Raw genomic sequence first — 26,250 nt, forward strand, 5'->3', positions numbered from 1 at the left:
CTGTCTCCCAGCCTGTGTTCTGTGAGTGGGGAAGCTCTATAATTATGTTGCTCATTGTGCTCAAGACGTGCGGGCATTGATTGTTATCCCGCAGCTTTATCTGGGCTCTTATCTGCACCTTGTTACTCCCCTTCCCTCCTGAACACTCGCTGGAGGCCATTTGTTCAGTGACCTCCTTATTTAGGTATTGATATCTGTGCAATTCTTGCAAGACTTTTATGTGTAACTTATAATTCTTGTTATACTGGTGGTCCTACTCTCTAGATAGGAATAGCTATGCTGTGTTTGCATTTATGTTAATTAATGATACATTACCTACCTTACCAACTCCAGTTTTTGTCTGGCTATACTGTCCTTTTTAACTGTTTTTATCAAATGATGTTCTCAATAAAGATTTCAATGTAAACTAAATGACTGAATACAGCTTCTAATCCTGCACATAAAATCTGCACAAGATACTGTATGTGTGAGTACCCTCTTAATGGGGTTTTGTTTTATTCTTGTTATACCGAAAGAATAAGGAAAAACTATTTATTTAAATACAAATGCTAATTTTTAATCCCCTATTTGAGTGTCATGATTCATTTATAATTTATTTCTGAATATAACTACCATAGAGCACTAGAGTAACAATTTTTCCAGAAGTGCTTTCTCATATTAGATTTAAGTTCCACTATATTCTGTGTATACTGACCACCTTCTTCAAAAGGCCCAGCAGAGGACAGCAGCGGCGACATCACAAAGCTTCACCCATGCTTGAAGTTGGCACTGGCGTGGAAGATATGGTTTCAGGAGATTTCGGGAGAACCAGAGCACAGAATGTGACCAGGTACAGTAAGTATTGTTGTCATCAGTGTCACCTGCACTACCCATCTTTACCAACAGGTTAGTGCAGGTGAAAGACTGTATATAATCTTTGGCTGACCACTGAAGGCACCCAGAAGTTTTGTACATGCACAATGGAGAAGCATGCCCCTTGCTGCTTCTGGTACATGCTGTAAGCAAAAAGGGAAGTAGTAGCTCCGAGTACCTGATGGTATCACACTGTTGGAGCGGAGGTTGGTTCTGTAAAACCACCATTTGTATTGCATTGCCAATTAAAGTTTCAAGATAGAAGCCCAGTCGCTGGAGAAAGTATGCTACGTACGAAACAGCTGTTGCAGCTGTTGATTTCTTCTGATTGTCGGCTGCTACCCGCTACAAGGCTGCTACCCGCACAAATGAAAATAAGAATGTAAGAATTTTTCTACCACAAATGGTGTGTGCCATTTTTCTGCTTACATTTTTTTTTAGGAAAAATGGTGATCACAAAGGGATTTGGACATATAGTACACTACTATATTTTTAGAGCTGACACTACTATATGTCTAAATGAGCCCTCTTTTTGTCTCCTCCTGTTCACCGCGAGTTCCAGATAAAACAGAAGGAAATTGATGTAAGGGTTGCTCTTCATAAATGGCCATTATTTTAATAATTTTACATATGAGTATACTTTGGGAGAATGTATTTTATATGTACGCTGTCGTTTTATGTTTTATCCTGTATTTTTATGTTTTTATGTGTATCCTTCCCGCACTCTTACTTGTGTAGTTCGCAGGCTTTTTTTGTATATAATGACGTACTTTTTATTCTGACCTATCATTGGACCTGATGAAGAAGGGGACTACCCTTTGAAACGCGTTGTCCACGAGCGCTCAAATAAACCAGTTTTATTACTTAATGCCGCTAATACGGCCGTAATTTCATTCTTCTATGAAGAGCGCCACAAAGGATCCTCTACTCCTCTTCATTGAGGCCTTATTTGAGATAGAGCATCCACTCCCAGAGCTTCTGGGTCCGGACGCCAACTGAAAAAGCAACGGGTTTGACGGTTGGTGCGAGATGCGAAGAGATCCAAAAGAAGAGGACCCCAAATAATATTGAGAAGATGAAAAATTTGAGTGTCCAATTTCCAATCACTGGAGTCAAATAAATAGTGGGAATTCCAGTCTGCCACTAGGTTGGAAAGACCCGGAATATATTCTGCTTTCAGAACAATATGTCTGTTCAGACAAAAATGCCAAAAATCTTTGGTGATGTTTGCTAATAATTTCGACTTTGTGCCGCCTAAGCGATTGACATATTGGACTGCAGAAATGTTGTTTTGCATACCTTTCATATCTTTCACAAAGTTTCTAAAGCAAATAATTCTAGGCAATTGATATGGAGAGGAGATTCTGAAGATTTCCATTTTCGGCCTGTGGATAAGGAACTGCAGCGAGCGCCCAAACCTTGAAGGCTGGCCTCTGATTCCAAGATTAGATTCGGTTTGGCAATGAAGATCGCTTTGCCATTCAACTCACGAATGTGATGAAGTCACCAGAGAAGTTCTTCTCTTGCTTCTGTAGAGAGTTGAATCTCGTCGGAATATCCTAACCTGTCTCTTAAATGTTGAATCTTTAGGTGTTGAAAGGCTTGGTAATGCAAAGGAGCTGGAAAGATCGCCTGAAATGAGGCTGAAAGGAAACCCACAATCCTGGCAAATCGATCTCGGAGAAATAAGATCTTTGTTGAGAAGAGATCGAATTTCATTCCGAATCATCCTGTGTTTCTTGGAAGGAAGACTTAAAAGAGTCGATTGAGAAGGAACAAGGATTAAGGATTGAGAAGGAACAAGGATTAACTTCTCTTAATTGATTATAAAACCCAAACTGGTTAATAGAGATAGAGTCCATTCCATATGTAGAAGGACAAGGCTGGTTGAAGAAGCCATGATGAGGATGTCGTCAAGATAAATTATAAGACAAACACATCTGGAACGGAGAGCGGCCACCACTGGTTTCATAAGTTTCATGAAGCACCACATTGGCGTGCTGGTGAGAGGCCGAATCGAAGGCATGTAAATTGCCATTTTTGATGATTCCAAACAAATTGTAGATAAGGTTGGGAGTGAGGATGAATAGGGATTGTGACATATGCATCTTTTAAATCGATCTTTATCAACCAATCTCCTAGTAGGAGAAGGTCTCTAAGAAGATGGATATCCTCCATCTTGAAATGTTGATAGCGAACAAAATTGTTCAATATTTTCAGATTTATTACTGGTCGTTAACCTCCATAATAAAAGGTTCTACAAAGAGTAACCCATCGGTAGGGACAGTTGGTTGATTGGAAGCCAAATAGGTTAATTGGGAATCTAATTTTAGGAGGATTGCTCTCCTGCGTTCTGTATATAATGCAGCATTTGCATTTCTGAAGAAACACATGGCCCTTTGGGCCTAGCCTCTGAACACTGTGACATCAATAGGGGTACCAGATTCCAGAGATTCTTCTGACAAATCTAATATTTTTGTCAGAGGTCTTAATTAATCAATAAATTTGTCTTGACAGGCCTTAAATGACCTGTCAAGGCCTTTCTTTGTTTTTTTACCCGATTTTAAGATGTATTTGGTTAATATAGGATCCAGTTCTGGGGTTTGTGCCATGTTGGAAGGGAGGGATGTGGGCATTCTGCCCGAAGTTTGTTTCTAGAGGATCGGTCCATTCCCTTTTTTATCCACAGATTAACAAATTGAGTCACCTTAGGATAAGGGACCTACTCCCCAGACCTAGGGTGACGGATATGTTGTGGGTCAAAGAATGGTGTACCAGAACTATCAAGCAATGTATTTTCTTCCACCATAGGGTCATTATCATTTGCATCACTTCCCTCAGATATGTCAGAATATTCAGAGGGGTCAGCAGAGTCATCAGAGTCTTCAGCAGAAGAGTTATCTGAGATTTCATTATATGAATCTGGTTTTGTTCTTTTTGAGCAATTAGAAACCCATTTAATATGGACTTCCTCATGGTTTGAGGGTTTACTGTGCAATTTTCTAGCACTGATAATGTGGCTGCATGAAGGTTGCAAGCCCATATCAATGTCTTGACCTACTCCAGATGGAATTAATTTCCTATGTTGGAGGTATAGCAGCCATCAATATTTTTAAGATGCCTCTTGAAAGTAAATTTATGTGACTTTTTAAGTCCCTTAGATAATTGTGTTACAGAGTCCTCAGCGGACCAAAAGTTGTCCGATGGTGTGGAAGGATTGGCTGATGTAGGTTTATTCACAGTGGATTGTGAAATTGCCAAAGACACAAATTTAGAAATGGTGTCCTGCATACTAACCATAGCAGTTTGCACTGCAGACTGGACTGATCTTTATACAGATTGATCAACCATGTGTTGGAGATATATGGACCAAGGAAAATAGATATAGAGGTAAAACATGTTAAGAAATTATAATGTATTTAATAATTGTTTAGATATATTGTAAATAGTTAAAAAAAATAGTATATATTAATTATTAAATAAATCAAATATATATATATATATATATATATATATATATATATATATATATATATATGGAGTAGAATATACACATATAGGGGTAGATGACAATGTATTCAATAAGTAGATTCTAACAGAAATGTATTGTTCAGAGGAATAGAGCAGTAAATATATACATATACAATGTACATATATATATATATATGTATATATATATATATATATATATATATATACCCAGAATACAAGTAGCCTGAGGAGAAGAAACCGAGTAGGAGGATACTGGTGATGTGACTGGCCGGCTGGAACGACGCGTATGAGGGGAGTGGTGGGAAGACTCTGCTGATAACCAACGGAGGCTGGTCTCGCGAGGTCAGCAGCAATAGGAGCTGCCTCACAGGAGACCAGAGATGTTGGGCGCGCGCTGAGAACAGTAATAGCGGACAGAACGGAGAAAGGTAATGACGGAGACAATATAGCAAAGTATATAGATATAGATGTACCGACAAGAGGAAAATATATTTATATATAGAATGGAACAAAGGATATGAAGAGGAGTGCTGAATAGGGCTGTATTGGAAAGTATATATGGATAAAGAAAAATAAGAGAATATCTTATTAACCGAATAAGGGGAAATTAAATAAATAAAGGGGAAAATGAGACAAATATTAAAATAAATGAATAAGTAAATAAGACAAAAAACCATGAGGTAAACTGTATGCTAACTTACTGCGGAGCAGCAAAGAAAGAGGCGGAGTTACAGCATCATCACCTTTATATAGACTATGCCATTACCATCCTGATTGGCTACTGTGATAGCATGTTTGTATGCACCTGAACATTCTATAATGTTTTTTCTCTGTGTTGCTATGTTAATACTTTGCTGCTGGAGCAAGTAAAGAGAGATTTAATGCACAATGTGAATGGCTCCTGTCTTGAAATAAAATAGCACATATACTAGTAAAATATTGTCGAATGCCCCATTATCACTATACAAATCACTATTATACTGTAACTGACCAAATCCTGTATACTATGACCAATATTACCAATAATACTAGTATACAGAAGGAAATATCACCATACATATTACCATCATACTGTTAATGACCAAATCCAGTATACTGAAACCAATATTACCAATAATACCAGTATACAAGGAGGAATATTATCACCACACATATTACCATCATACTGTTACTGACCATATCCTTTATACTGAGACCAATATTACCAATAATACAAGTGACAATGAGGGGCATTCATCAATATTTTACTAGTATATGTGCTATTATAGATGTGAAAAGTCATCTAAGAACATACCTTCCTGCTCCAAATTCATCAAATATCACACGCTACTTGATGAATTTACCAGCTCTTACACCCATGCTACTCGTTTAGACTGCTTTCCAGGGCTGAAGTGAAAAGGTGTGAGTTTGTGTGTAAATCCAGGTGCTGCAACTTTTTTGAGACTTTCAGGAAAAGTCACAGATAATGAATCAGTAGCCACTGCATAAAACTAGTCTAAAGCACTGCACCTGGTAGTTCACTTTCAGATATGATCTATAGCAAAAGTCACACAAAAATCGCAGGGAAAATGACTGAAACTTTTTTGAGACAATTTTAGATAAAAAAAAACGATCTAAACAGCTTAAAGGGGTATTCCAGGATTTTTTTTTTTTATTTGACTGTGCTACAGGGTCTGTAAAGTTAGTGTAGTTCATAATATAGTGTCATTACCTGTCTGTGACGGTTTTCTCACAATTCTTTTGTGATTTTCCCCCCAGTATTATTTTTTAACAGCAGAAAAAATGACTGTTGTCTCAGATTTTTCCCAGGTTGCAATGTGTCCGAGACCTGACTCACTAGTCAGCTGATGACAGGGAGCCTGTCTGCTTCAATGGGTGGAGCGATCGCTTGGTGGGAGAGAGATCAAACTGCAACTAATGCAACACCTGATTGAAAACCACAGGTCTTTTGAATGGATGCAGCTCATTTATGTTTCAATGGGTGGGGTGGTTGATGTGTGGGAGGGAGGAAAATAGAATTGTGGGATTTGTAGTCAAAAAAAGAAAACTAAAACAGGAAATAGCAGTTCACAAAAAGCTAGCCACAGTGTTATGGTAATCTCACAACATAGCCATTTATCCCCAAGGAAAGCGCAGATCCTTCCTAAGCATGTCCATTACTGTCTGGCAGGTACGTACTAAAATACACTTATGGGGATAACCCCTTTAATGAATTCCCCTCAATATCTTTATATAGACAGCCGGGCCCTTATGCTCACAGGAGTGCAGCACCTGACCTGTACCTGTAGCACCCAGGACTGGTTTTGGACTTAGTGTGGCCCTGGGCAAAATGAAAAGCACGTGCCCCCCAATGTTAAAATATTCTACTAACAATACTCTGCTCAGTTAAAGCATGCAACATATGTGTACAATGGAAGTCTATGGGACTTCCGGTATACAGAATTGCCGTAAATCCCACAAACATCTATTGGAAATCCATATACCACTTTTTATAGCAGCCCTTTTATCTGCCCTATTATTCTTGCGATTGGTAGAAGTCTCAGCACCTGGTCCTCCACCAATACAAGCTACTGACATTATTACCCCTTCACTGTAAAGTGATTGTGCAGCATCTCTCTCCTGCCTGATCTAACAGTGGGCATAAAAATATTCCTGCACAGTGCCCACAACCACCACAGCACCTGGCTGGCACTGTACACATCCTAATCAGTAGACATGTACATGAGACCTGTGCCAGGCGGTTTACTTGACACTGTATCAAACAGTGTGCATCAGCATCTCTCCATGCACAATATAAGATATATCTGGTGAAATATTTATTTCTACTAATAAACCCAGTGTGCCAAGTAAAACAATAAAACCTTTCTCACTCCTTTGTAGCCTCCCTTATCATGGCACCATTTGCAGCCAGGTGAACAGACAGTTCGGCTCACCAATCACTGGCTGAGGCAGGATGCCACTACAGTCAGTTATTGGCTTAGCAGCGCTGTAACGTAATGTCTATGAAGACTGCCTGGAGATGGGGGTGTCCTTATACCGGAAACTACGAGGTAGCAGAGGAAGGTGAGGTAAAGGTTTTATTATTTTATTAGCAGTCTGGGTATATTAGCAGAAAAAAGGGGACATTGACAGACAACCCCATTAATACCTCAATAAACTTAAAAATATACTTAAAAAGCCCACGGCAAGTGTTTACTGAGGTGGCAGTGGCAGAATCCTGCTGCCGCCATGTGTTTGAGCCTCTTTGAGCTGCAAGCAGCTGCCACAGTCAGTACTCTTATGCCCCGAATTACAAACAGTGTAGCATCGGGAGGGAGGGCCCTGGAGGATGGAGGCTCTTGGCAGTTGCCCTGTTTGCCTCCCACAAACTCCGGCCCTGGCAGCACCTGACCTGAAACTTGTAACTGAAAGCCGTTGACTGGCTAATGTTGCAGGTTGTAGCTCGCAGAAGGGGAAAGGCAGAGCCGCAGAGGCTATGAAGCTGCTGTCTGGGACTCTCTCTCCTCTTCTTCCAGTTCATTGATGAGTAGCCGGGGGCGGAGTCAGGATATATTGGAAAAGCAGAGGGGCAGCAGGGACTGCAGGCAATGATTAGGTTACACTTAAATTGTGGTGATAGGGGGCCAGTGCGAGGCCCCCACCAGTGTGAGGCCCTAGGCGGTAGCCTAAATGGCCTCATGCTAGAGCCCCCTCTGCACCATCATATATATATAACAGAGGTATGTATTATAGCAAATGCCCACAGATCAGCCTACCCTTCCCTGTAGAATGACCTCGGAAAAGGTAATAGATAACACGCAGATACCTTTGCCATTCATACGACTGGGAAAGTTCCTGTCTATTGTTGCCTATGTCCATTGGGCTTGGTGTAAAACACATTTCTGAATGCTGTTAAAAACAGTGTCCCCATAAAAATATACAAAAAATGTAATTAATAAATAGAAACTGATTAGAAATGGAATATGTTTCAGTATCTGGCTCTAACATAAAGTAGATGATACATTCCCTTTAGGACATCCAGTCGCCAGGTATTGAAGCATGTATGCAATTTAGTATGTGTTGTGTACATGGGCAAGTTAATTGTATGCACACTTGACTTTATCAGTCTGCAGAGAGTGACCAATAGAATGGCAGATTCAGCTGTTTGTTTACCTTCCAAAACATTTATTATTCAACATTTTCTCTTAAGAGGCCCTTGTGTCTACTTATAAGATTGATTCTATAATAAGTTATATGATTTTATGCTTTTAGATAAACCATTAAGCCACTCATCAAGTGGAGAACATCCAAAACAGCACTAAAATTAATGCTCCCCACCTGAAAACCTTCGGCCTGAGAGTCTATTTTTTACATATTCCTGTTCCCCAAACATATTAAAGGAAATTGTTGCTACTTGGGCTCATAATTGTGTTTATAACAATGAATATATTTTAAAGTAATATGTTGCCTGTAAAGATGAATTACTAACCAAATTAATATGCATACATATACAGATGTAGCAAGCCTTATAGTGATCCCTAATAAGTTAAGATAACTTATTCCGACTTCAGGAGTGCAGTACAATATCATAGCGTGTTACATAAACCTACGGTAAGTTTAACATTACTCCTTAATTACTGGCCTTGGCTTTACCCCCGGTGCATTAGGATATCCAGACACAACACCTTGTTGTGCCAGGTTAAATGGGCACTGTCAAAATTCTAACTTTTTACATTTATAATTTATTGGCAAAACATTAACCTTTCTAACAAACTTAAAGGAGGAATCCAGAATGGAAAAATTGTCCTCCACACTGCCGGCAGTAAAAAAAAAAAAAAAAAAAAATATTTATATATATAAATATATATATATATATATAAAATATTTGGTATTGCGGCATGTGTAAATGTCCAAAATATCAAAATATAAGTTGCATGGGCAGCAGGTTAACTGGTTCACAGTTTATCGATCTTCCGACCAATTTTGGTAGGTACTAACCACTGCATATTACTAACACCCACAAGGCCTGTCATTTTGGAGATGCTGTGACCCACATGTCTAAACATCCCATTTAGAACTTTTTCACACTCACTGCGATCTTTATGATTTCATAAGTTGCCTGATTCCAACCCATCAACTTCAAAAACTGACTATTCACCTGTTACCTAACACTTTCCTCCTCTTGGCAAGTGCCATGGTTAGATTCATTTCATTCTGGGCATTGAGGCAATTATCAGAGGCTGAAAATGTATTAATAACGCAGGTGTTCTAGATTGTACTGAATAAATGGGCAAAAAATTACATACAATAAATGTAATACATTTAAACCTCCTTATGTATTTATTTATTTGTTAATTAATAAAATCTAAAAATACAGACTACAATAATGTGTTTAATTTGCCCACAGGTGATTAAAGGAGTATTCCAGGAAGCTGCTGAAGTTGAGTTGTGTTCTTTTGTATCTGACAACAGTGCTCTCCGCTGATACCTCTGTCTGTCTCGGGAACTGCACAGAGCAGAATACGCTTGCTATGGGGATTTGCTTCTACTCTGGACAGTTCCTGAGACAGCTGTCATCAGAGAGCTCTTATACAGAAAAGAACAACTCAACTTCAGTAGCTCATAAGTACTGAACTGATTAAGATTTTTTAATAGAATTAATTTACAAATCTGTTTATCTTTCTTGGGCCAATATATATATATATATATATATATATATATATATATATATATATAAAAAGTTTTTTCCTGGATAACCCCTTTAACCCCTTAAGGACCAGGCCATTTTACACCTTAGGACCAGAGCGTTTTTTGCACATCTGACCACTGTCACTTTAAACATGAATAACTCTGGAATGCTTTTAGTTATCATTCTGATTCCAAGATTTTTCGTGACATATTCTACTTTAACATAGTGGTAAAATTTTGTGGTAACTTGCATCCTTTCTTGGTGAACATGTGAACATTTTGCATTTTTCGAACTTTGAAGCTCTCTGCTTGTAAGGAAAATATTCCCCCCCAAAAATTTTTTTATTCACATTTCCAATATGTCTACTTTATGTTTGAATCATAAAATTGACAAGTTTTTACTTTTGGAAGACATCAGAGGGCTTCAAAGTTCAGCAGCAATTTTCCACAAAATTTTCAAACTCACTATTTTTCAGGGACCAGTTCAGGTTTGAAGTGGATTTGAAGGGTCTTCATATTAGAAATACCCCACAAATGACCCCATTATAAAAACTGCACCCTCCAAAGTATTCAAAATGACATTTAGTAAGAGTTTTAACCCTTTAGGTGTTTCACAGGAATAGCAGCAAAGTGAAGGAGAAAATTCACAATCACAAGCGAACTACAATGCTCAGAAGAGGAGGAGCACCATTGAGCTTTTGGAAAGAGAATTCATTTGGAATGGTAGTCAGGGGCCATGTGCATTTTCAAAGCCCCCCTGTGGTGCCAGAACAGTGGACCCCCCCACATGTGACCCTATTTTGGAAACTACACCCCTCACAGAATTTAATAAGTGGTGCAGTGAGCATTTACACCCCACTGGCGTTTGACAGATCTTTGGAAGAGTGGGCTGTGCAAATGGAAAATTAAATTTTTCATTTTCACGGATCACTGCTCCAAAAATCTGTCAGACACCTGTGGGGCGTAAATGCTCACTGTACCCCTTATTACATTACATGAGCGGTGTAGTTTCCAAAATGAGGTCACATGTGGGGGGGATCCATTGTTCTGGTACCATGGGGGCTTTGTAAACACAAGTGGCCTTCAATTCCGAACAAATTTTCTCTTCAAAATCCCAATGGCGCTCCTTCTCTTCTGAGCATTGTAGTGCACCCATAGTGCACTTTACATCCACATATGGGGTATGTTCTTACTCAGAAGAAATGGGGTTACAAATTTTGGGGGGCTTTTTTCCTATTTTCCCTTGTGAAAATGAAAAATTTAGGGTGACACCAGCATTTTAGTGAAAAACATATTTTTTTTCATTTTCCCATCCAACTTTAATGAAAATTCGTCAAACACTTGTGGGGTGTTAAGGCTCACCATACCCCTTGTTACGTTCCGTGAGGGGTTTCGTTTCCAAAATGGGGTCACATGTGAGTATTTATTTTTTTGGGTTTATGTCAGAACCGCTGTAAAATCAGCCATCCCTGGGCAAATCACCAATTTAGGCCTCAAATGTACATGGTGCGCTCTCACTCCTGAGCCTTGTTGTGCGTCCGCAGAACATTTTACGCCCATATATGGGGTATTTCTGTACTCAGGAGAAATTGCGTTACAAATTTTTGGGGGGCTTTTTTTCCTTTTACCTCTCGTGAAAATAAAAAGTAAAGGACACCAGCATGTTAGTGTAAAAAAAAAATTTTTTTACACTAACAGGCTGGTGTAGACCCCAACTTTTCTATTTCATAAGGGGTAAAAGGAAAAAAAGTCCCCCAAATTAGTAGTGCAATTTCTCCCGAGTACGGAGATACCCAATATGTGGCACTAAACTGTTTCCTTGAAATACGACAGGGCTCTGAAGTGAGAGAGCACCATGCGCATTTGAGGACTAAATTAAGGATTGCACAGGGGTGGACATAGGGGTATTCTACGCCAGTGATTCCCAAACAGGGTGCCTCCAGCTGTTCCTAAACTCCCAGCATGCCTGAACAGTCAGTGGCTGTCCGGAAATGCTGTGAGTTGTTGTTTTGCAACAGCTGGGGGCTCTGTTTTGGAAACACTGCCGTACAATATGTTTTTTTTTTTTATTGGGGTGACAGTGTAAGGGGGTGTATATGTAGTGTTTTACCCTTTATTATGTGTTAGTGTAGTGTAGTGTAGTGTTTTTAGGGTACGTTCACACTGGCAGAGGTTTACAGTGAATTTACCGCTAGGAGTTTGCGCTGCAGAGAAAAATTTGCCGCAGCTCATACTTGAAGTAGTAAACTTACTGTAAACCCGCCAGTGTGAATTTACCCTGTACATTCACATGGGGGGGGGCAAACCTCCAGCTGGTTCAAAACTACAACTCCCTGCATGTACTGACAGACCGTGCATGCTGGGAGTTGTACTTTTGCAACAGCTGAAGGCACACTGGTTGGAAAACCTTCAGTTAGGTTCTGTTATCTAACTCAATATTTTCCAACCAGTGTGCCTCCAGCTGTTGCATAACTTCAACTCCCAGCATGTACTGATAGCCGAAAGGCATGCTGGGAGATGTAGTTATGCAACAGCTGGAGGTACACAACTACAACTCCCAGCCTGCAGAGATAGCGGTTTGCTGTTTAGGCATGCTGGGAGTTGCAGTTTTGTAACATCTGGAGAGCTATAGTTTAGAGACACTGCACAGTGGTCTCCATACTGTGGACCTCCAGATGTTGCAAAACTCCCAGCATGCCCAGACAGCAAACTGCTGTGTGGGCATGCTATCAGTTGTAGTTTTGCAAGATCTGGAGGTGCACAGTATAGAGATCACTGTGCAGTGGTCTCAAACTGTAGACCTCCAGCTTTTGCAAAACTGCAACTCCCAGCATGCCTAAACAGCTCTCTGGGCATGCTGGGAGTTGTAGTTTTGCAACATCTGGAGGGTTACAGTTTAGAGACCACTATAGTGGTCTCAGACTGTAGCCCTCCAGATGTTGCTAAGTAACTCACCGGCTTCCGTCGGATCCAGGGAGCTGCATCGCCGTCCTCTTCTTCCGCCGATCGTCGCCCGCTGCCACCGCCGATCGTTGCCCGCTGTCGACACCGATGGGTAAGTGGATCTTCGGCGCCGGTCCCTGTCGGTTTCCCCGTCCTGCCCCGCTTATTGTGGGTGGGCAGAACGGGGAAACCGAAAGTAAAGCCTCCCGCCCCCGATCTGCTATTGGTGGTTGCGTCTAGACCACCAATAGCAGAGATAGGAGGGGTGGCACCCCTGCCAACGCACTCCTATTACTTCAAGGGGATTGTGGGTGTCTAGGTCATCCGCGATCCCCTTTATTTTCCGGGTCACTATAGACCCGTATGACCCGGAATAGCCGCAAATCGCAAGTGTGAATTCACTTGCGATTTGCGGCGATCGCCGACATGGGGGGTCTGATGACCCCCCTGGGCATTTGCGCGAGGTGCCTGCTGATAGATATCAGCAGTCACTCCGGTCCGGTCCCCGCCCGGCGCACGGCGGGGACCGAAATTCCCACGGGCGTACAGGTACACCCTTGGTCCTTAAGTATCAGGGAGCAAAGGCGTACCTGTACGCCCTTGGTCCTTAAGGGTTTAAAGAGCAACCAACGAAATACAGTGGGGCAAAAAAAGTATTTTGTCAGCCACCAATTGTGCAAGTTCTTCCACATAAAAAGATGAGAGAGGCCTGTAATTTTCATCAGACAATGTGATTTTATGGATTTTTTTTTCTCTCATTATGTCTCTCATAGTTGAGGTATACCTATGATGAAAATGACAGGTCTCTCTAATCTTTTTAAGTGGAAGAACTTGCACAATTGGTGGCTGACTAAATACTTTTTTTGCCCCACTGTAGCTGGTAAATTTAAATAGATAAAGAGATGCCACCACAAATAACCTTTCTATGACTAAATATCACAAAATAGATAAATAAGTACTTGTACCTGCAGACACAATTTGATGATGATGAAGCCGATCACACTTGGGAGCTGGGTGCAGAAGGGGCTTCATCATCATCAGGAGAAGTGGGTTGCAGGTTGCCTGTGAGGCAGCAGCTGAGCCAGCAAGGTGGTAGCATGGTTGACATTCCGCATGGTGGCAGAAGTGGAAAGTCTGGAGCCAAACGTGCCCGGGTAGACCACCTGCTTCGTGGTAGCCTACCTTCCTGGGAGGTGGTAAAACAGGGATTCCTGGAGACAGCGGCAGTAGCAGTCAATCAATGCAGACTGTTGGTGGGAAAATCAGCTACTTGGCAGTTTTTTATCGAGTATCCGGAGGAGGTTAACCTGGTCACATGCAAGATGTGTCGGCAGAAGGTGAAGCATGGCCAGGGTCCCAATGTTGGCACCACGGCCCTGAGTCAACATATGCAGCGTCATCATAAAGTGGCCTGAGAAAACCACGGCTTCAATGTGGTGGTCCAGCCTGCTTCATAACCCAGTGGCACGCCACTACCTGTTTCAGCCAGCCAAGGCTCCACCACCTCAGCCGAAGAGAAATGTGTGTCATACCCTTCTTATGTCACTCCAGATGCTCCTGCTGATTCTACTTAGAGTCAGTCATTCCACCAGCCTTGGCGAATGGAGTCACACAGGGAAGGAACTGCTAAAAGTCATTCATCAAGAAATAGAATCATGGCTTCCTCCACAAAAACTGGAAAGAGGAACCATGGTGACCAACAACAGGAAGAACATCTTGTCTGCACTGAGACAAGGAAGCCTAAGACATGCACCCTGCATGGCACACGTGTTCAATCTGGTTGTCAAGTGGTTCCTGAAGTGTCCCCCCCATTTGCTCAGGCCTTTTGAGGAAGCCACATTATTAGTCAGTCGCCAGGATTGCGGGATGAACTGCTTCATTCCACTGCTTCATTTCCTACAACACGTGTTGGAAACGATGGCTGGTCAGGGAACTGGAGATGTGGCATCTACATCTCACAGCCACATGAGCCCTGTGGGGGCTGAACTGGAGGAGGAGGGGGAGGGGCACAGGGAAGCACAGTTTAGGTTTTGTGAGATGGGCGGTTTTTCTAGTCATCTGATAGGAGAGGAGGAATTCGTCTATCCATGAAAATTGTGAAGAGGCTGACCTTTGTTAAGATGAATCAGGCATGGATCAGCCAGGATTTCAACACACCAATGCCTGATGCATCAGAGTAGATTGACCATGGTGCCACACCAACACTTCAAAAATATGGATAGTGCAAAACATGTCAAAGGTGCTGCTTCCCAGTTAGAGACATTCCTCGCCATGAGACCACAAATGTATATTGAGGATATGCATTAGCTTTTCTTAGGAAAAAATATACGTACGCAAAATGTTTTTTGGAAATCAAACAAAAGGAAAGGTGTGCAAAAAACATCATGTCCAACTTACAATACCAAGTATTGATGTGATGCAAAGACCTCTAAAAGGGGCAAGGGAACAACTTATGGTCCATTGTAACCAATGGGGGTAAAAACTAAGGCCCTACTCTCGCATTATTAATTCCCTTCTTTGCAAGTGTTACACAGGAACCGCTCCCTATTTCCAAACACTGCCATTTCCCCGGATTTTTATGTGGAAATAGAGAGAGTTTACTGTGTGGGGCCACCCATTTTAGGTTTCCCCTTCCAGGCTGTGCCATTCGGCCACTATGTGATCTCCTCATGCTGCTGTCATCTCCAGGCTGTGTCATTCAGGCACTATATGGTCTCCTCATGCTGCCTCCATCTCCAGGCTGTGTCATTCCGCCACTATATGGTCTCCTCATGCTGCCGCCAACTTCAAGCATGTCTCCTCATGCTTTTGCCACCTCCAGGCTGTGTCATTCAGCCACTAAATGATGCCGCCAACTCCAGGCTGTGTCATTCAGCCAATATAGGGTCTCCTCATGCTGCTGCCAACTCCAGGCTTTGTTATTCAGCCACTATATGGTCTCCTCATGCTTTTGTTACCTCCAGGCTTTGTCATTCAGCCACTATGTGGTCTCCTCATGCTGCCGCCACCTCCATGCTATGTCATTCAGCCACTATACGGTCTCCTCATGCTGCCGCAAACTCCAGGCTTCGTCATTCAGCCACTATATGTTCTCCTCATGCTGCCGCCACCTCCAGGCTGTGTCATTCAGCCACTATGTTCTCCTCATGCTGCTGCCACCTCCACACTGTGTCATTCAGCCACTATATGGTCTCTTCATTCTGATGCCACCTCCAGGCTCTGTCATTGTGGCGCTCTGTGACAGTGATTCTAATAGTGACGTCTCTGATCTGCATGTCATACTTAATAACAGTATTATTTTACTTACTCATCACATACCCTATGCGTGTTACAGCTAGTGAAAGTGTTTTACAACCCTATTGAGGCTCTCTGTAGGCCAGAAATAGCCGTTTTTAATAGCGATTTGCTGCGAATAAATTCGGACCAAACCAAATTTTTTCGGAAAATTTGGTGAATCGGCCTAATGGAATTTTTCAAAAATTCTCTCATCCCTAGATAAAATTTCTCCTATGGAAAGAAAAGCAGGGCGATTTATCAAAACATGTCCAAAGGAAAAGTTGCTGAGTTGCTCATAACAACCAATCAGATCGCTTCTTTCCTTTTTAGAGGCCTTTTTTTTTTTTAAATGAAAGAAGCAATCAAATTGGTTGCTATGGGCTATGGGTTTTGATAAATCTCCTCCATAAGGTATATTTATATATATGTGTATTGTACTCCACTAAATATATGTCACTCCTGTTGAAAGAAAAAGACCTCCTCGTATCACTATATCAATATCAATAGATGACATACTGTAGATGCCATGAATCCGATCAGTTTGTTGGTCCTGTGATGCACAATCCTATGGAGAAAGATACAGTCTGCTCCTAAGATGTAGGAATGGCAATATGACCAAGTGAATGGATGCTCCTCAGTCCTGCAATTGCAGTTGGTAAAATGTACCACTTACCACTTTTTGTGTCCCTCGTCAACTTCTAGTTCTTGTCCTGTACACAGATATGAGCAGCCCCCAATGGTGAGCAGATCATATGGACAGACCTTTTTAGTAGCTGAAGAAGTGTTCTGGAAGGCCTCTTGTTAGGTATCAGGTAAATCGTTGGAGCGGTGAATGGTCTTATATAGAATGTGTCGGCAGATGAGAACCATTTGGCCCATTTAGTCTGGCCAATATTCTGAATCCTATCAACAGTCCCTGGCCCTATCTTCATCAGTAGATGTTAGCTCCTTGTAGCAGAAAGCACAGGCTCAATTGTGTCTATATGAATTTAGTACAGCAACCCTTTCGCACTTGGTAGCAGTTTATATTACAGCAATATATGTAGTGGTCTCAGATATTGTTTGTCATTAGACATGTTTCTTGACCCCCATAGGCCTCTTCCTCAGTAAATACAACAGGGGTTATAGTTTAATATGTATTTCTGGCCAGCTCAATCTAAATAGTTTTGATATTAGAGGGTGAACTGTCCTGTCTTTTATGGGATTATGCCACAGACGCCCAGTGGTTTGGAGAACCCACATTCCAAAGCTCATTATTCTACCCCTACGTGGTCCTAACCAGACAAGTGCCTGTTGCTTAAAAACAGTGTGACTAACATTAGAGATGAGCGCAGTTACAGTGATTCAATTTGTCACAAACTTCTCGGCTCGGCAGTTGCTGACTTTAGCCTGCATAAATTAGTTCAGCTTTCAGGTGCACCTGAAAGCTGAACTAATTTACAGTATGCAGGCTAAAGTCAACAACTGCCGAGCCGCTAGGTTCATGATGAATCGAATCACTGTAACTTTTCACATTCACATTTCACAACTGTTTTCTCATATATAAAGAGTGATCAAAAGTGTCTGGCATAAAACATTTCGCTGCAGAAATTTCATTTGTTAAATAAGATGTATCTTACTCATATGTAGCCATGTCTGTCTAGGGAGTGTAGACAAGTAAATTCATCTTAACGGAGATTACGATTTCAGGTCAGAGAATATATTTGTCTATGCTACTGGACATTGATAAATCAATGGAAGCAATGTTTCTGTAACAACTAGGGCCATTTTTATTTGGAATTAAATGCTTTATGAATAAAACATTACCGATGTTCTACATTCCATATTTATATACAATCTCTATAGACCTCATTCTTTAAAGCTAAGTATACCACATAAAGCAACATAATGAACAGTAAAAATAAAAAAAACATTGTCTTATGAACATATAAGCACTGAAATACACATAGTGCATTCAGAAAGTTTTCATACCCTTCCACTTTTTGCACATTTTGTTATTTTGCGATATTGTATAAGTATTCATATTTTGCTATGACAAAAGTTGACTTGACATGTATTGGAGATACACGGCTTTGCCTGTACAAGGTCTTACAGGTAAGTTGACATTACATATTAGAGCAAAAACAGGATTATGTGGAGGCTCAAATCTTGAGAGGGGTACAAATAAATTACAAATTTCTGCTGCACTGAAAATTTCTAAGTAAAAAGTGACCTCTATAACTCTTGAATGGAAGAAGTATGGAACAACTAGGACTCTTCCTAGGGCTGGCCACCCCATCAAACTATGTAATAGGGGGAGAAGGGCCTTGATGGGATAGATGACCAAGAACCCAATGATCAGAAAAAGATAGCAGTAACATTTCAACCACTCCACAATCTAGGCTTTATGGCAGAGTTGCCAAAATGAAGCTTCTCCTCAGTAAAAGATATATGAAAGCCACCTTGATCCTCTGGTCTAATTAAACCAATATTGAACGTTCTAGCCATAATTATAAGTGTCATGCCAGAAGGAAACCAGGCACTGTCCAATACCATCCCTACTGTGAAGCATAGTGGTGTCAGCATTATTCTGTGGGTTGCTTTTTTAGCGGCTGGGACAGGGAGTCAGGGTTGAGGGAAAGCTGAATGGAGCAAAATAATAAAGATATTCTCTGTACCTCAGACCTGGTCAAATATTCACCTTGACAATGACCCTAAGCACACAGCCATGATAATACAGAAGTGGATTATAAACAACTCTGTAAATATTTTTGAGTGGTCCAGCCAAAGCCTTAACCTGAACCCTGCTGAACATCTCTGCAGAGAACTGGAAAGCACTGTCCCCAGACGGTCCCCATTCAATTGGCAGGAAATCCCCAATTCTAAAGGCGCAAACCTTGTGGCATCATACCCAGGATACCCGGTTGTAATTACTGCCAAAGGTGCTTAACTAAATACTGAATAAAAGGTCTGGATACTTATGTCAATGCAATATTTAAGTTTTCTCTCTTTAATAAATTAGCTAAGATTTCTAAAAATCTGTTTTTTCTTGTCTCCTGTCATTAAAGGGGTACTCCGGTGAAAACCTTTTTTCTTTTAAATCAACTGGTGGCAGAAAGTTAAACGTATTTGTAAATTACTTCTATTAAAAAATCTTAATCCTTCCATTACAATCCTTCCTTCCATCACAAGCACAGTGCTCTCTGCTGATATCTCTGTCCATTATAGCAACCATGCATAGCAGATAAATGCTAAGGGCAGCATGGTGGCCCAGTGCTGGGGACTTGGGTTCAAATCCCACTAAGGACAACAATAAATAAAGTGTTATTATTATTATAATAATGTCAGCAGAGAGAACTGTGCGCGTGATGTCATCAGAGAGCATTCCAAAAAGAAAATTATTTCCTCTGTAGTATTCAGCAGCTAATAAGTACAGGAAGGATTAAGATTTTTTAATAGAAGTAATTTACAAATATGTTTAACTTTCTGCCACCAGTTGATTTAAAAGATAAAAAGTTTTCACTGGAGTACCCCTTTAAGAGCTATTAAGTGCACAATAGTGGGCAAAAGCTAGAATTATTTTGGCACAAGGCAACAACATAAAAAATTTGAAAAAGCTGAAGGGTCTGCAGACTTTCCAAATACATTGTATTTAAAATATACTAAAATATATAAACAATATGTCTATTTATCTATCTATCAAGCAGTGGGAAGAACAACACATCAATTCTCAAAAATAGAGTGGTGCACGCAGTCCAGATGGTCCAGGTCAGAGGCCTGAATTTAGATCTTAGAAGAAAGGCGGCTACAGTACTCTGATGAATGCAAAAGAATGTGGTTTTATTCCATTTTCAAATACAACATGCAACATTTCAGCTGCACATGCAGCCTTTTTTAAGCATTCTTTTTTTTTTCAATTATGATTAAAATAAAAACCTGATTTTAAACAAAAGGTCGTTTTCTGCAATTGTCACTATCCCATACCATTCTTTAGCAGAATGTAAAAGTTTTGATCGGTCGTGTCTCAGTGTCGAGACCACCATGGATATCTAGATATAGCTGGGAGAAATGTACAGCACTGCAGGTGCTAACAATCAACAATGTCCATTATCCATATGGAGTGATTTCCAATGCTCTATTAAAGATGTTTGTCTGCTATTGGTTCTAGTACAGTCAATATTACCAGGCATGGGGGTTGTACACTGAAACGTCTTATCCCCAACTAGCTTAATTCTTTAACAGTATCTTAAATTAAAGTATACCTGTCTTAAAATATTCTCTTTTATTATTTATTTATTTTAAACTGCATGGTTTTGTTAAATTAACCCTTCTAAGTGGTGACGGTGTGGTTTTAGTGCTGCTTCTGCTGTTATTGAGCCCCTGAGAACCTTCTCCATGGTGAACAGGTCATTTTCTTTTTTTCTCAGGAGGTGAGATCGGAGCTTGGCTGTTTGCAAAGAGTACATAAACAAGGTTTCCATTTCCTTGCATCTCTGGCCAATAACAGTACATGCTCCTATCTGCTAAGCCATGACATAATTCTAGTAAAAGGGCATTGAACTGAGTAGGCTGACATTGTGCTGGTTTATGATTTACACAGTACAGTACTGTAGATGGCATGTGGGGGAAAAGAATTTACTCCTGCACTGGCTTTGCGAGGTGTTATGTGAGCAGAAATAAAGAAAACAGCAGTAGCACGGCAATGAAGAGGTTGCACTAAGCACTGAACTGCTGCTGCAGGGAATCCAAAGGGAGGAGGGAGACTAAACTGCAGAACTGTGAACATACAGCAGTAGGCACACTGGTATTTACACCTAAAGAATATCTGCCCAGAGTTTTGTGGCTGGTAAGAGATGAGAGAGAGAAGCCTTAATTTACCTTTCAGGCATAGGGGGGGGGGGGGGGGATTATCTTCAGCAGGCAGATAGCAGAGACTCATTTGAAGTAATTTACAATTTACTTTGTTTGGAACCGGACAAGGAAGTGGTCTGAAAGGACAGTGACCATTTAAGCTGTATTTCTCTGATGACATATGTATTTTACAGTGCCAATAACTGCAATCTGTGACACCTTCATTTCTGCACCACAGTGCTAAATTCTAACAATATCGGTGTTTCTCTGCTGTTTTTGTTCCCAATTGCTTTATCTTCATGTATTCTCATCAACTGATATGTGTTTAAAAAGAAATATAACCCCACTGTTAGTAACCACTGACAACCAAGAGGTTATTGTTAGATAAGACTATTACTGAAAGTTATTCTTTCCTAGCTTCAAGAAAAGTAATTCATCAGAGAATGATTTTTTGAAAGGTGCTATTGTATTGTACAAGATATTGACTTTATGATGTCATGGAAACCTTGTTAAAGCTACTTACCTGTCAAAGGTAAATTGCTCCAAATAGACGAACATTTTCATATCACGTTGGAAAAGTGTGTGCACGACTGACATTCCTCAAGAACATTTTATAGTATAAAGTTTATCAATAAAAATAGCTATTCAAAGTAGCAAAGGAAATGAATACTAAACATGTAAATTATGTTATAGGCAGTGGTATCTATGGTATTGTTAGACTGTAAAAGTCACGGCAGATACCCCATTTAATCCCCTGGATTACATTTTAATACCATTTAAAGGTACACCATGGATATTAAATGTGATTCATCTCTCCTAACAATGTATTCTGTGTGTTGCAATAAGCCTTACATTTAATGCTATTAAAAAAATATGATCTAAACATAAATGGAATTATTTTAGTAACAAAAACAAACTAATGTTTTTAATTTAAAAACAAAATCATAAAGGTTATTTACTATATATTTTTTTATTAGACAGGCTATGGTTACAATAAGCTATTGAATATTTTGAGCGATCAGGCCAAGAATTTCCATGTCTAACATGATTTCACATTTCTGGCAGACAGAATAGCTTGGTATCACATATGCAAAATTTCCAAAAACTTTGGAAATCTCCTTGAAATTATGTATCCACTAATTCCGACAGGAAGGGAAACAGCTCTTAGGTCCTGTTTTGGGGTCTAAGAACAGGACATACTTTAGTATACTGTATATGATCAGTTTAATATACATCAGTCAACATGTCCAAAGCAATCTGAGAGGGGCATGCTCTTCTATCATGAATGCAACAGAAATATTACATCTTGTCTCTTTAGTCATGTATATATGGAAGCACTGGTTGATGTTGTGTTTGCTTTAGTGTAAACTTCTTAATTAAGGGAACCTGTCATGAGATTTTATCATATATAATATGTGGCATGACGAGGGGGCATGGGTAGGTAAGTATAGCTAGGTAAGTAAAGCTCCCTGCTAATGGGACTACTTACGAGCACAGCTGTGGGGATGCTGGGAAGACAATTTTACGCATTGTCATATGTTATACATGGTAAAATCTCATGACAGGTTCAATAAATATAAGAAAAAGGAAAATTCAGCATTAAATGTTTTTAAGAATTTTCTCTTGTGCAATATGTAATAATTAGATGGACTGTTCATAATTAGGTCCTGTGTAATAGTAAAATGCTTACTGTAGAAGTATCACCATATCACCACACTGCCTATCTCTATCTCATCCTATTAATGATCTTTACTGTAGTCTACAAGCCCCAGATTTTTAATGGGCCAAACTACATACATACAATGTCTATGATTTAATTAGCTTTCTGCACAGATAGGTGTGTTGAGCTTCACTATTGTTTATGTAATCTAATTTAATCATATATTGCAAACTGATGTTGTCCAGCATCCTTTTCCACTTCGCTGGCTTCCACTGTGCCAGGCAATATTTACATTACAAGAACAATACAATTATGAACCCCATACTGCTTTAATAAAGTAATCTGGCCTACAGCCCAGTCAAACAGATGGCATTGCAGATTAGAGCTGAATGCCAGCAGAAGCCACAATGAGCTTTGTATCTGTTCACTGTAATAGTTGCAGAAGAACGAGTCTTTTCCTTATCCCTGGGATTTTATTCCACTGTGGCCAAAACCGAAACTTGCATTGGAATTCCGGAAACACATGAAAATACAGTGTATGTTGAACCACTTGAACCTCTGCAGCAATTATCACAGAGTAATTAAAATCCATGATGTCACTTGGTGCCAATAAACAAAGACTTAAATGTAAAACATGTGGCCTGGGAATAAACCAAGAGAAGCAGTTTCTGTACAACAGATAGAACATTGTAAATGATCATCTTAATTAGGTTAAATCAATATTTATGTCCATTATAAACAGTTGTACAAGAGAGATGTGAAGAAATAAACTGACCAAATGATCAATTCAGTGAAACAAAAGTGAGAGTATTACAAAAAAAAACACAGTCTTAGTAAGAGAAGATAATCACCAGGCACTACAACAACCACAATTCCCGGTGTAGAGGAGCAAGAGCTAGCTGATATCATGACTCAAGGTATGTGCATGACACATGGTGGTGCTAACTAGGAATGCAAAGTCCACAGTGGGTATACCCATTGGCGTCGATTCGTGATGCGAAACTAGTCGCCTCCTTGTGGTATACCCCGCTTCTGAGAGCAGCCGCTCTCGCTCCCTGCGGTCGTGACTTTTTATCCTGTACGTTCACTGTATCGGTGATAATAAATTTGATTGAACCTGACATCAGTCGTGGTGAGTGCAACTTTCTTCTTTCTTTGGATTTACCAGTATTACAAAAAAATATGAGTTAAAAGATAACTGAAAGGGGTTTTCCAACTGAGAAAGTTATTACCTACCTCACCGGTCAGAACACCTCCCCCCCCCCCCCCCCCCATCCTCTTAGCGAGAAACCGCAGATCTTTTCATTCTCCATGGGGGCCACAGAAACAGTCAAGTGCAGTGTTTAGATGTATTTGCAAGTTCCATAGAGAATTAATAAATGAAGCGGTGCCCCCTACACAAGAGCATCAGAGGTGTTTATCTTTGTTATGGAAAAGGGAGTTTTCTACTGTTAGGGGGCCACAAAGGTGGCTATCTTCTATGTGAGGGGCACAAAGGAGGCTATCTACTATGTGAGTGGCACAAAGTATGTATCAACTGTGAGGGGGTACAAAGAGGGCTATCTACTTGGGGCACAAAGAGGGCTATATGCTGTGTAAGTTGGGAGGAGGTTATCTACTGTTTAAAATTGGCATAAAGGGGGTTATCTACTATGACCGGTGCACACATAGGGGGTTATAAGTTGTGAGCATATTTGAGCATATTGAGCAAGTACATTAAGTTATAACCACTAGGCTTTAGATTGGCACATATGACTTTATGTTCATTTCTTATAGGTATACTAGCTGAGTACCCGGCGTTGCCCAGTTTTTCCTTCCTAATCCTTGTTGAGGAGGAAAATAAACAAAGGAGGAAGCTTTTGACTTCATATCCCGTCCTCATATATTGTCGTCATATCCCGACCTCATATCCCGTCATCGTATCCCGACCTCCTATCCTGACCTCCTATCTTGTCCTCCTATCCCGTCCTCCTATCACGTTCCTCCTATCCTGTCCTCCTATCCCGTCCTCCTTTCCCGTCCTCCTATCTCGACCTTCTATCTCGACCTCCTTTCCCGTCCTCCTATCCCGTCCTCCTATCCCGTCCTCCTATCCCATCCTCCTATCTAATCCTCCTATCCCGTCCAACTATCCCATCCATCTATCCCGTCCATCTATCCCGTCCTCCTATCCCGTCCTCCTATCCCGTCCTCCTATCCCGTCCTCCTTTCCCGTCCTCCCATCCCGTCCTCCTTTCCCGTCCTCCTTTCCCATCCTTCTTTCCCGTCCTCCTATCCCGACCTCCTATCCCATCCTCCTATCCCATCCTCCTATCTCGTCCTCCTATCACGGCCTCCTATCCAGTCCTCCTATCTCGACCTCCTATCCCGTCATCCTATTACTACCTCCTATCCCGTCCTCCTATCACGACCTCCTATCCCATCCTCATATCTCGACCTCCTATCCCGTCCTCCTATCTCGACCTTCTATCCCGTCCTCCTATCTTGACCTCCTATCCCGTCCTCCCATCCCGTCCTTCTATCCCGACCTCCTGTCCCGACCTCCTGTCCCGACCTCCTGTCCCGTCCTCCTATCTCGACCTCCTATCTCGACCTCCTATCCCGACCTCCTATCCCGACCTCCTATCTCGACCTCCTATCTCAACCTCCTATTCCAACCTCCTATCCAGTCCTCCTATCCCGTCCTCCTATCTGGACCTCCTATCCCGACCTCCTATCCCCGTCCTCCTATCCCGACCTCCTATCCCGACCTCCTATCCCGTCCTCCTATCCCGTCCTCCTATCCCGTTCCTCCTATCCCGACCCGTAATATGTGTACCAGTTATTGAAATATCTTCAGCCGCACGGAAGTTATGTGGGAACATACATTTTCCACTGATTTGCATGAGACTTTAAACAAAAACCCCGACCCTCACAAATGGGGGTAGTTAAGGGTTAAATTAACTATCCTATATTTTAAATGGATATAACATGTGACCAAGTATTATCAAAATATCTCAAGCCGTTTGGAAATTATGCAGTAACATATATTTCCCATTGACTTGTATGGGACTTTAAACATAAACCCCCGCCCCTGGCAAATGGGGGTGAGTAAGGGTTAAATCACCTATCCTATGTTTGTTGTTGACATTTAAGTAACATGTGTGCCAAGTTTCATGTTAATATCTTTAGCCGTTTGGACGTGATGCTGGAACATACACACATACATACATACATACACACACATACACACGTTGAGTTTTATATATATAGATAATGCTGGATGTTTGGTTTTACACAAGGTACTTCCTTTTTATCTGATGAAGGAAACCAGATCTCCAAAGGTGCTTAAATGTCAGACAAATAAATTAGCACATTTTTATTTTTGATGTCTGTTTGCCGGGTCAGCTTTGTTTTGAGCACAGCTGGAAGAGAACACTTCTTTTGTGTTTGTTACCTACCGTAAATTGCCAGAGGGACAGCGTGTCAGTCAAAACAGAACTGAAAGGATTGAAAGATATACAATAGTGTGCAAAGGGGGTGAAATGGTG

General features: G+C 40.8%; 1 long non-coding RNA gene across 1 annotated transcript in view; it reads left to right on the plus strand.

The window, feature by feature from the left end:
* LOC130367042 (uncharacterized) overlaps positions 1 to 26,250 on the plus strand; it is a 50,143-nt gene that overhangs the window by 21,491 nt on the left and 2,402 nt on the right. Inside the window, exon 2 of the long non-coding RNA XR_008892052.1 lies at positions 710 to 829. This is a non-coding gene — a long non-coding RNA (uncharacterized LOC130367042). The remainder of the gene's footprint in view (positions 1 to 709; positions 830 to 26,250) is intronic.

This window comes from Hyla sarda, chromosome 4, assembly GCF_029499605.1.
Source record: "Hyla sarda isolate aHylSar1 chromosome 4, aHylSar1.hap1, whole genome shotgun sequence".
Lineage (NCBI taxonomy): Eukaryota > Metazoa > Chordata > Amphibia > Anura > Hylidae > Hyla > Hyla sarda.